Raw genomic sequence first — 12,852 nt, 5'->3', positions numbered from 1 at the left:
GTACCACATCCTGCTTTTTTGGTCATGTTCCCACATCCTCTCCCCCTCCCCATCATCTGCTCACGGCTTCCAGCCACCCTGCACTCCAGAGCTAACTTGGGCACAAAGCTCCCAGGTTGGGAACCAAGGTATCAAGCCGATGATGTCTTTGCTACAGGATCAGCCTTTGAACAGCAGCATGAGGACAAGGGCTCTCATCCTGCCTGTTCTTACATGCAGCATCCAAAGGGGTTTGTAGGACACAGCTGGCTTAAGGGCCACGGCTGTCCTTCCACACTCTGCTCCTGCATAAACCTTGTCTCACCCCACATGTCTCACCCTGCTCCACCAGCCATGTGACTCCCCCCAACCCCCAGCTTCCCTGTCACCCTAGCTCAGCTGGCCCTCCCCACTTACCGAGGAAATCATCGGCTGAGAAGTGGTCGGCATCCCAGACCTGCAGGGTGAGGCGAGCCGGGATCTTGTACTCGGTCTCGTCCCAGGAGAACATGGACTCCTTCTTGGAGATGACGATCTTCTCCTCTGCCATCAGGTAGTCGAAGGGGAAGATGTAGCGCCAGTTGAAGTTGCCTTCGCCGGTGAGCGAGTGATAATGCACGTCTGTGTCTTGCTTGTCCTCCTGCTGGCCCTTCAGCCACCTGCCGGGCCCAGAGGGGTGAGAGGGGTGGCACACATTAGCAGGAGGGATGAGGGACGAGAGGGCACAGGGCCATGCTGTGCATGCAGCTGGCATGTCTCCACGCCAGCAAGGTGTGGACAGACTGGAAGGACTCAAGAGTCATGAGCAATGGGCTGGGGTTGCTCAAATCACCACGGCAGCCTCTCCAAGAGGCAACGAGGGCATGAAGGGAACAGGGTGGTGGAGGGAGAGAAATGCAAGCTGGTTATCAGGGGTCTTTCTCTGGGCAGGGGGATGTTAAATAGATGGAACGGAACAGAGAGCATTGCTGGGAAGTCTGGAGCAGAGCTTGCTGGAAGGATGACTTCATCCTGCGCTGGTGGAGCAGACTGGCCCAGGTGAGGCTGTAGAGACCATCTCACTCTGGCACGGGGTAGTCTGACTACTCCTCACATCAGGTGTCCATGCAGAGGCAGCTCTGCCTGTGCTGGTCACCACAGGCTCCCTGTATCAGTGCACATCTCTCCAAGCCCATCAGAGGGATTCAGGGCCTGATGCAGCTCGTGTTTTAGGGTCGTGTTGTCTCTGCTGACCAGATCTCCATCTGAGGGACCTGAGGTGCCCAGCTCAGCTAGGCACTCCTCCACTGGAGACAGTGGGATCCCAGCCCTGCGGCCCTCGGAGACAGGGTGAACACACTGACCTTGTGATCGCATATGTTTGTGTCTCCAATCTCCAGCGAGCAGGATTCTTTGAGCAAAAGGGACGCGGCTAATGCTCTGCACTAGCAAGTCTCAGCCATGGGGGAAACATAGCTTCATTTTAAAGGTTTAGAATGCTCTCCAGCTCCTTTGACAAGACAGGACGCCTCCATTCTTCAGGGTGCTCTCAGATTTTTGTGTGTCTGTTGGTCCCAAGGGGCTGAAGCCAGCAGGGACATGGTCTGTGCTTAGACAGTACAGCGTTGTTCCCCTGGACTCTGAGCATGCTGACATCCCGCTCTGCCCCGCAAAACACACAGGGTAAGCAACCCCACCTCACGCACATGGGGAAGGCCTGTTGCATTTCAGATTAAGAGCCATTGCAGAAAAGCCACACATGCACAAACCACCTACTTACCTGCCTTGAAACAGACAGTGACAAGACCTTGTCCCCCTCACGCACATGTACACACACACACACACACACGTCTTTCACAGGTCTGCCAGTATGCAGCAATGGCATGAATGATGTAGAGAGCATGGGTCCTTCCAGCACATTAAAGTTCATAGCTCCAAGGGCACGTGCCCTCTCTGCAGCATGGCACTGGGAATGCGGAGGGAGGCACTGGATGCACAGTCCTAAACAACCCTCCACTGCACTGGGCAAACAGGACCAGAGATGATAAAAAATGGAACTGGTTCTCCAAGAGCAGCATGAGGTGCAAGAGGAGGAGACCTGGCCTCAGCAGACAAGGCTGCAGAGCAGCAGTGTAGCTTTTAGGAAGCACTGAGCAGTTTAGCAGAGATGTGGGAAATCACTGCATGGTGTGAGGTCAGCCATCAGCCTTAGATGCCTTTACATTGATTTGACCTTCCTCCTCATGCATCTTTGCCGTGGCATAGGGTTTAAGCCTTTGGAGAAAGCTTGTTTTCTTGCCAGCTGAGCACTGCACTATAATTTAGTTTTGTCTTAACCTGTCTGTGTCAATTTAACATGAATGAAAGGATCTTAGTTTGCACTCTGGGAAATCCAAATCCTCTCTTGCTTAAGCAGGACAGTCCAGGCAGCTCCACAGAGACGGGAAAGGGAGATCTGGTGCCCAAAGCTGGTGGAGCCCATGTTGAGAGCCAGTCTCAGAGTGCTGGTAGATGAGGACAGGAGAAAAGGATCTCACAAGCGTGTTAAGGTAAGTCCTGGGCCAGGGCTCATTCAGAGATGGTCCATAAGCAGCACCTGCCTCGTGCTGAATATGGCAAGGGTCAGTGGGGTCTGAGACAGCGGACTGGGATTTTAATGGGTGGCTCCAGTAACAGAACATCAGATCTAGAACTACAGACAATATCTTCTCCACCCCCCGGATTTAGCTGTATGCTGGCAGCTCAGGAGAGAAATGTCTTGTGAAGAATTGGTATGTGAAGGTGTGCGTTCCCTCGTCTCTGGAACAGGCACGTTTTGGAAGTGGTTCTCCCTGGTTGCTGGATGAGAGAGAAGCAGAAATAGGATTGCCAGGAAACTAACGGGAATCTGGATCCAGATGCTGGAAGTGGAGGTGTGTTGGGCTGAAGAGCCAACTGAGGGCACCAAGACCAGAGCCAAGGGGTCAGAGGCGCTGTGCCAGCCAGGAGCTATGAACGTGGGGACGCAGACCTGCGGGACAGACGAGCAGAGGAACAGCCCGCGCTCAGGTCCTGTCCAAGGGCAGAGGGACGGAAGGGACCAAGCAGCAAGGCCTTGGCCATTACCCCCTGACATAGATGTCAGACATCTTCTCTCCCACCGGGGAAGCATCGTCTTCCAAAACCACCTCATCGGTGTTCCAGATAATGACCCGCAGCTCAAAGCTGGGCAGCCGGGCCAGGCAGCGCAGACAGACACATGCAGCAGGTCAAGCAGCCAGCAAGAGAGACAAAGAGGCAGAGACAGAGCACAAAACTCAACAGCAGCGTTGGCGCTATCTGGCCCTCCCCAGGTGGAAACCCTTACTGGCTGCATCACGGACACCCCTTTCCAAAACCAGCCCTGGGGCCCAAGTCAGCAGCAGGACCCCCCCGTCCCCCCAGGTGAGAAGCAGAAGAGGTGACACTGGCCAGCCACACCGTACATACCCCCTGACAAAAATGTCACTGGATTTCTCGCCAGTGAAGTAGTCATCGTCCTCCAGGATGACCTCGTCTGTGTTCCACACTATCACTCTAAGCTCATATCTGGCAGGAGGAAGGGAGACAAGGAGGTGAGGCACGGAGGAACGGTGGGAAGGGGCAGGAGGAGGTGGGGAGGGCAGGAGGGAATGGGGTGATGCTGCAGGAAACCAGGGCCAGGCACGCAGACAGTGATGGTAGTGAATCCTGCTGCCGTCAGACATGTTGTGTTTCAACCCTACATACAGCAGCTGTTTGCGCACTCAGCGTGGCATTCACCTCAGCAGCTTTAGATGTCCACTGGCTGAGCATGGGATCTGCCTGACCAAATGTGGGCATCTCTGGATGGGATGGAGTCATATGGGAGGCCAGGTGGGAAGGGACCTCTGGAGTTGGCCCTAAAGACAGGGCCAACTTCAAAGTTAGAGCAGGTTGCTCAGGGTCGAGCTCCAGTATCTCCAAGGACTGAGATCTCTGCAGAGTTGCAGCACACTCAATAAATAATTCCATTGTGGGAAATCAATGATGCTTTGTGTCCAACAGGAATTTCCTTTGCTGCATCTTGTGTCCATTTCCTCCTGTCCTTTTGCACTCTCCTTTGCTCTCTGCCTTCTCTATGACTCCCTACTATGTACCATCGGGTAGCTGAAGATGGCAATTAGATCCCCCATTCACCTTGTCTTCTCCAAGCTGAACAAACCCAGCTCCCAGCCTCTTCCTCTTCTTGCATGTCATGTGCTCCAGACCTGTGACCACACTGGTGGCTTCCACCACTGGACCCACTGCAGTATGTCAGTGTCTTCCTTGTTCTGGGAAGCACCAGTCAGGACAGAGAAACCAGATGGGATCTGACAAGCGCCACAAAGAGGCGAAGAATCCCTCCCCTCATCTTGCTGGTTAACTCTTGTTAATACAGCCCAGCATGCAGTTGTCTTTCACTGCTACAAGGCTGCACTGCTGACTTTTGCTGTCCCCAGGATCCCAGGTCCTTTTCTGCAAAGCTAGTTACCTTTGACTCTCTCAGTTTATGGAGAGAATTTGGCAGTCCCAAGGCACATCTCACCTAGGGTTAGGTACCCCTCAGACGGGGGAGATGCACCATGCAGGGGTGATCCATCCTGCTGTGTTTTCCAGATGGCTGGGATCCGACTTCCAGCCTGCTGTCAAGCAGACAGAGCCTCCTCCTCCTCCCCCTGCCAACACACATACCTTCAGTTCATCGATCTTCTGCTTGTTCTTCTTCTCAGGAAGCTCGGGGCCTGACTGCTGCTTCTTCTTCTTGTCATCTTTGGGTGCCTTGGACTTCTCCTTGTTCTTCATCTGACTCTTGGAGCCTTTCATGGGAGAGTCATGAAGTTTGATTTCTGAGTCCGGGGGGAAGCGATAGGGATGGAGGAGATGGAAATGAGGGTGAGGTGGAGCAGGGGAAGACAGGGAAGGGGGACATGATCACAGGTACTCGAACAGGAGGAGCATGAAAGCTGACAGCTGCTACTGCCTGCAACTCCCATCTCAGCCCTACAGAAGCCCTTCAAACTCTATCCTGTCTTTCCTCAGCTCAGGTCACAGCATTTCCAGGAGCCCAGAGGTCTCTGTGTAGGGAGCTTCCAGAGCTGACCTGAGCAGAAGTCATTTGGAGGACTATGAAACATGCACTGAGAGCACTAGGCTCTGTCTAGCTTCAATAGCAGTGAAAATATCTGATCCTACTCATAGCACCTTTTTTTCTTCCCTCCACTCTTCCTGCTGTGCTGGTAGTACGATACCCTTCCCAGTCTTCCCTGAAGGGCTCATTTCCCCCTCTAACTCTGGTCTCCGTTGTGCCCTTGAAGCTGACAGTCAGTCAGCAGACAGCGATGTTGGAGAAAAGAGAAGGGAATGAAAAACATCAAGGGCACCTGGCTGGGCCCTGCTAGGTGGGCCCATGGAAGAGAATATTTCCTGCACCCACACCCCCAAGATGTGTGCAGCCTGGAGAGTAAAACCCCTGCCTAGGTATCACTGAGGTGACGATGCTTGAAGCTCAGTGCCAAAGCACAGGCTGCTGCTCTTGAAAGGTGATGCCAATGACCGGGTGGAACAACAAGGTGCTAGGACCTCTCTGTTCAGAGTGGACACCAGCTAAGGACACAGAACAGGCTGCCTAGAAAGGCACGCTCGAAGGAGACTGGACAACATCGCACACTTCTCCCACCCATGTGCAATCCCTGGCCCTGGCTGCCTCTGTCCTGCCAGCTTTCATGACTGCCGCGCAATGCAGATGACAACAGACAGATGACAACAGACAAACCCTTGATGTGGAAGAGGAAAGGAGGAAGGAAGGGGAGTGCAAAGGGGAAATGGACCCTGCTCAGAATGACTGACAGAGAACAAGGAGGGACACAAGACACCCCCCAACAGCTCTGCTGTGACAGCAAGCCAAGGCAGAAGCTGCTCAGAATCATCTCCAAGATGAGCAACACCTGGCCTCATCTTTCTCGTGATATGAAGGCTAGTCTTTAAATAGAAACTAGGCTCTGTATTTTTCTTAGCTAATGGATTCTGCATGAACAAGACAACAACCTCCTCTCCTGTGAATGCATGATATATGGAGAGCAGGAGAAGCAGAGAGTGCTGGGAATTCAATGCTATCTGCTGCTACCCTTCTTGACCCCACTGCCCGTTCAGTCCATAGGGTGGCCCTTTGCTGAGCCTGTACACAAAGGCTCCTAACCTTCTCCTCCTGTCCATTCCCCCAGAGCTGAGCTGCTCCATCACATGAAATAAATCCCTACAGTAAAAGTGAATGCTTCAAACCCATGTCTGGCGCTGCATGGGGATGTCCTGCCATCTCAGTCTTCATGACTGAGCTGGGCAATCAAAACCATGGGTAAAAGTCCTTAGGGAAATACTTTCCAGCCCTGCTGGCAGGACTGCCAAAGAGCCTGAAGTGGGACAAGATCACCCTTGGACAGCAGTTCCCAGCTCACTGATATTCGCAGCCCACATCACTTTTGGTAAGAAACTTGTCTCACCCAGCTTGAGGCATCTGCAACGCCCCATATGAGCTACTGAGACCCCCATACTCCTTGAGAGAAAAATGCACTGAGGGCACAGTTCATCTCATCTTAAGACAGTATCCAAAACAGGTCAGAGAACTTGCCCTACGAGTGCATAATTTTCTTTACTGCCCATTCTAGAACACCAGAAAATAAGAGCTCTACACTGAAGATAAAAGCAATCAGTTTAGATGAATCCCGAACATTTTGTCTGGTTGACTCTTCCCTGGCAAAACTGGGGCAAAATAAGAAGGCCTCCATAAATCCTCCCCCATGGTGGGGAAGGAAAACCCTGTACAGATGATTTTAAAGCATCTAATCCTTTGTTTTCCCAATAGACTTTGAGCGCACAGCCTTGGAGCTAATACAAATGCATGGCCAAGGTGATGCAACTACTAACTTTTGACTGCACGAAAATGCCTTCAGTCAATAATACAGAGCCTAGTCATTAATCTCATTACTTCCACACAGCCTTCCTTCCAGCATGGATGATCTGGAGGCTGCCACAATACCACACTCTGAATGGGAGTCACCTGGCATTTCCATCCTAGTATGTCAGCTCAACATAATCCACACTGGGTTTGCATTCACAAAAATTGATCCTGCCTGAGGATATGCAGCACGCCAGGAGTATCTGATTAAGCAGAAGAGCAATTGCACGCTCTGAATTGGGTGCCCAAGCACCAAAAGGAATCCTGGTCCTACCCTTCCCTGCCCCGTTCCCTCCCTTGCTTGCAAACAGCTCACCCTCTGCAATCTCCATTTCCTCCTTCTCCTCCGCTTCTGCTGCGGCCGCTTCCTGCTGCCGGAGTTGCTGGGGGAGAAATGAAATGAACAATGAGTGGACAATTGCACTGAGGTCTCTGTGCTCATCGCAAATGCCTAGCTTAGGGGTCACAGCTCTCTTTCTTGTTTGAGCAGTGAGCCAGGATCTAGCTGAACTGGAGAAATCGAAGTTGCTCATTACAGTCTTCATGCTGCTAAATAACTGTGTTCTGAATACAAACCAGACACAAAATCAGTGCACTCAAGGAAGAGAAATCCTGCTCGGCTCTGCCAGTTGAAAGCCTTGTTGACAGTCAGGCAAGGTTAGCGAGGAAAGCAGCACGGCCCCAAGCCTTTGGGCACAAGACTGCCCTGCTCTCTGTAGGAACAACTTTCTCCTCTCACTGTCCTATTAGACATCCAAAGCAGTTTTATGCCTCTCTTGTGTTTGAATTTTGTGTCTATCCAGGAAGCTGGATGGAGCCCAGGCAAATGGGGATGGCTCTGGGGTATCCAAGGGTGGCTGGAGGAGTTTCCAAGGCCAGGGGTGTTGGTGGTGGGAAGATCCTTTAGTTTTAAGGTTCTTCTTTGTAACAGTGGAGGATCAGTCCCCAAAAGAGAAAAGAATCACCCCCTCTCTCACTGTAAATATTCTCAGCACTGGTACGTGAGCAGGACTTCTTGCAAAGGTAGGGCTCAGGCATGAGCAGGACTGTGTGTGAGGGAGAATCTGTCACAGGGGACGGGACAGGAAGGAGCAGGAGGACGTGGCTGTGTTTGCATGGGATCCCTGTGCACTTGGACAGTTCACAGATGAGGGGCTGGGAAGACGATTGGGCTGGTACCAGCAAGGGAAACAGCTTGGGCACCTGGCTGGTGCAAGCCCGTGTGCCCCCTGCCAGATTGGCAGTGATCAAGGGGGCCAACAGGCAGAAGCAGAAGCTGATCGCTGCTTTTCTACTGCCCCATTTTTCACACTGGGGATGGAGACTTTAAAACACACGCTTCCGCTCCTCTCCCAGGCCAGCGGTCCCAGCTCTAGTGCTAGGAATGGGCTGTATTTGCATTTAGGGAGCAGTCCACTGCTGTGCCGCCCCGACAGATGTTGGGACTGTGCTGCTGTGCCGTTCTGCTGGATATAGCCGAGACCTTGCAGGCAGAGAACAACATCTTCCTATGCCCCTCTACATACACCCCTCCACTGCTCTGCACCCACCTCCTTCATTGTCTCAATTGAAGCAAAATACTTGGACCACCAGTCCAGCATGCTCTCATCCGGCTCCTCCTCTTCTGCTTCCTCTCCTCCTCCTCCTTTCTTCTTCTTCTTCTTTTTCTCCTTCTCTTCCTCAGACTGCAGGAACAAGGGAAGCAAAGACAGAGAATAAGAGGGATAAAATGGAAGCGAGATGTCTCTCAAAGTGCCAAGGTGATGGGTAAATCACTCGGGAAGGCAGAACCCTCCTGGCTGGGCCGCATCATTAGCACCTGCTCCCTTTTACAACTGGAGAAACTGAGGCACGGAGTAGCAAAGCAAGGTGCCCAAGGCTCCAGATAGACGGTGTCAGAGTCCTAAACCTGAGACGTCCTCACTTGTCCGTCATCCCTTTCATCCATGCATTTCCCAGGCTGAAGCACCTGAATCTTACGTGGTACCAGGCCCCCCTGACCCAGCAAGGTATCCTGAGTCCACTTAGTGTCACCATTAAGCCTTTTGGAGCTGGTACCACAACCAGATAGCTGTGGTGGGAGTAATCATCATGCACACTCTCAGGGTGCTGTCTGTCTGTCTGTCCTGCTCCTCCCAGTGCAGCTATGCTGTGAAGTGCTCACTCACAGCTATTTCCAAATTTGCAGGGACCAAGCCAGTGCTGTAGCTATGGTCTAAGCAACATTGCGCTGTCTCTGCCTTGGGATGAAGGGTCCATGGTGCCTGCTTATTTGGAGGGTGTTGAGGATGCATGAGGGTGGCCATTGCCTTCCTTGCCTGGATCAGGTGCTTCCTGTGTCTGTGCTGTGCAGCCCAGCCCAGCTCCACTCACACCCAGCAGCAGGAGCACAGGCAAGGCAGAGGATGGTTCATTGGAAGCCACACAGAAGGGCAGGATGGGGTGTGGAGGGGTAGAAGCAGGGATGCAAAGCAGATCCATCACTTACCACATCCACCTTCACCACTGCATCTGAGTTCTGCCGCCAGGGGTAAAAGGGAACAGCGAGAGGGAAGAGCAGGTTAGTGGGGCAACTGCACTGCCAAAAAGCAGCTGAGTACAAATGCACACACACACATTTGCACAGTGAGCTGGGAGAAGTCACAAACAGCTCCCTAGGGATGCAGGAACCAAAGGCCTTGAATGAACAGCCCTGGCTGGGAAGCTATGCGTACAAGGGAGACATCTCCTGTGACACACCAAACCCACCTCCTCTTGGGAGACCTCTGCTAATGAAGAACCACGATCCCAAACAAAGAGAGCGTGGGCCTGGAAAGATACCTGGAACTTCAGTATGGATAACACCACTCTGCTCCCTTGGAGCTTTTTTTTGTCTAGCTAGGGAGGTTTGCAAGTTTTTGTGGTAGATTTCAGGAAGCCAAGAAGCATGTGCACGCCAGGGCTTTTCACACATGCACACGCATTCTGGGGGTCCTCTTGAACACAGCTGTGCGAACAGACTCCTTGTGAATGCAAATTCATGTGATAGAGCTTTGTGTGCACCTGCTAGGAACTCCATGTATAGGTGCATATGTAAATCCACCAAGGACTTGTGGGGTATGCACACCCGTTTGCGTATGTGTGGGTGTGCATGCACGTGTGCATCTGTGCAGAAGTGGCTTTGTATGTGCTGTGGTCTTTCTGTAAATGTGCACATGAGGGGCCATGGATATGCAGGCACATTTGGAGCCCGCGATGTGCCCATAGGCACATGTACGCACACATGCCGCTTGTCTGCGGGGAAGGACATGAGCATGTCCCTACAAAGAGCTTCCTGTGGAGAGACAGCCGTTTCTTTTTGTCGAGAGAGCTCCGAAGTAGAAAGGCATGAGAGGGTGCTGAAATTTCTCTTCTGGGCAGGAAAAGGGACACGGGCATATTCAGCGCGTGAGCAGTCTGACTCCTTTAGGACACATTGCTTGTCCAGTGTGTAGCCTGCTGATTTTTCAGGGCAGGCACAGCAGGTCTAAAGAGCACTGGCTTCATCAGGCTCACTTGGTGTGCCTGGACCAGCCCTGTGCCCCTTGCATCTGATGTGTCCCTGGTGGCTCAGATTTACTCTACGTTAGCTGTGCAGTGAAATTACCCTGACCCCTTTTCCAGACTGCTGAAGAGGCATTTCAAAGAACTGACATAGGAATTTACATATCTCAAAACTATTCCTGAGGAAAGGGGTGAATAGTAAAAAAGGGAGAAGTACCAGGGAAATCTGTTTAGTCCTGGCTGCTTGTAGAGATCATACGCTGTGCGATGCTTTGAGAGGGCAGGATTGCTGCAGCTGTGCAAGTGGGACATTGCTGACGGGCTGCTTGTGTCTGCACCGTTCCCAGAACGATGGTTCACACAGAACAGCACAAGGGCAGGGTTATGCTCACGGGTGCTCATTCCTGTCTAACTGTCTTATGAAAACATAAAAATACCTAATTTTCTTAGCCAGGCACAGTCTTTTCCTGGGCAGCAAGCACTAGCTGAGCTCAGCCAGGACAGAAAGTGACTAATTTGTACAACTGACTGTGACCCCAAGGCCTTTAATTCCAGGCATCAGTCCAATTACATGTCCAACAGGGCAAGGTGGCCTCTGCTCGTGGGGGTATCCCTCAGTTATTTGCAATGCAGTGAAGAAAGAGATGCTAAAGTAGCGCTGACACATGGATACTCACAGCTTCCAGCTTCACCATCGTCTCCATCTTCTTGATGGCAACCTCAGGTTCCATATTGACAACAATCTCCCCTGTGGGGTGAGAGCGAAGGCCTCTGTTGGCCATTGCCAGATAGCCATTGAGCAGTTTAACTGGACAGAGGACAGAGAAAGACAGAGAAAAAGAGAGGAGGGATAGTGCAGAGGCACCTGCTTTAGGATGAGACGTTCCTAACTACAACCCTTAAATCACTAAATCCCCAGGCAAGAAAGGCTTTTAACAGCCACAGAGCACCTTGCATTTGAAGTTCATGCTTGGGCAGTTCACAGACACTTTTCTTTGGCGGTAGTTCTGAAATGGAGGTCCTCTCGGTGGGAATCCTTTTCAGCATGAAAAAGCTGGAGCTTCTGGAATGAAGAAGTGCTGGCCCATGGCCTCAGCGCTCAAGGAGAAAAACCCCGTGGGGATTGAAGAGCGTGCCTGTCATGGGAAGGACTGCTGGAGGGGACCCTGGTTTGGTTGATTCAGGTGTCATTGGTGTGTCCAGAGACCTGGGCTGCACTTCCTGAGCAGATCTGGCTCTGCTTGTTAGAAATGAAGCACCGGATGAGCTCAGAGTCTGGGAGAGAGGAGAACATTTCAGTAGATGTCCCAGGGAAACAGTAAATTCTGAATTCAAAAGGCCACCACGGGCCTCTGCTAGCAGCAGAGATGGTTGTTCCTGCGGCAGTTCTGTTTGTGTTCTTCCCCTCCAGGTTCAAAATATCAGACTTGCGGATACTTAAGGCGATGGGAAGTTCTCCTGGCCTTTTTCTTGAAGATTTCTAACTACTGTCCTGGGATTCCCTAATCTGCAACTGAGCCTGCAACTCTCCCCTCAGCCCAACGCTGCATTGAGCCCTCGGTGCCAGGGACGCCAAGAAAGAGCCACCGCTCCTTGCGATGGTGACCAGACCAGACCAGAGCGTTTTGCTGTGAAATGCACAGCAGACGGTGTCTCTCCGCGAGGTGTCGGTGCCCCAAGAGAGCTCTGGAGTCGGGCGTCAGGCCTGGCCGGGCTCCCTTTCCCGTCTCGGGGGTCTCTCCGCACACTGCTGCAGCGCGGGGGCATCAACCCTGCTCACCCTGCGCTGTCCCAGCCCTCCCTGCTGTGTCAGAGCTCGGCTCCTTGCAGGGCCACCCACCACACAGGCTCACCGAATCACAGAGGCACACAGCAGCTGAGGCTGGCAGGCACCTCTGGAGATCGTCTACTCGCTCCTCCCAGGCCCAGCCACTCACATCCCTGCCTTCTGCCCACCATCACCACCACCACTGGCGTCACTCCTTCTCTGCAGCCCTCCAGTCCCAACCTCGTACAAGACCAGAGCTCCTGCCTCAAGAGCACCACACCCTCCCTTCCCTTCCTTCCCCTGACATGTCTTGCACACAGTGTCTACTGGCCTCGACGGCAGTGGGCACCAGCTCCCCTCAAAAGGCACACGAACCTGCACCCGTCAGCCCTGTCTCTGCCTCCAGACTCCCTGGAAGGTGAGCAGCAGAATGACAGCACCAATGCCCACATCCTGATGCTCCCTCATCCACCAGACCCCTGTGCTGTGAGGCACCACGAGCTCTGGGCCAGACCTGCGAGCCCCCCAGCAGTGTGCCACAGAGCTGCCGCCTGCCCCGCAGGCATGCAGGGGGCTCCCGCGCTCACCAGCTGCCCTGCACAGGGCTGTGGGCAGCTCAGGCAGCCAGAGGTGC

Source organism: Apteryx mantelli, chromosome 3 (assembly GCF_036417845.1).
Source record: "Apteryx mantelli isolate bAptMan1 chromosome 3, bAptMan1.hap1, whole genome shotgun sequence".
In the NCBI taxonomy this organism is placed as follows: domain Eukaryota; kingdom Metazoa; phylum Chordata; class Aves; order Apterygiformes; family Apterygidae; genus Apteryx; species Apteryx mantelli.
The sequence above is the reverse complement of the archived record's forward strand: the minus strand, read 5'-3'. Positions refer to the sequence as shown.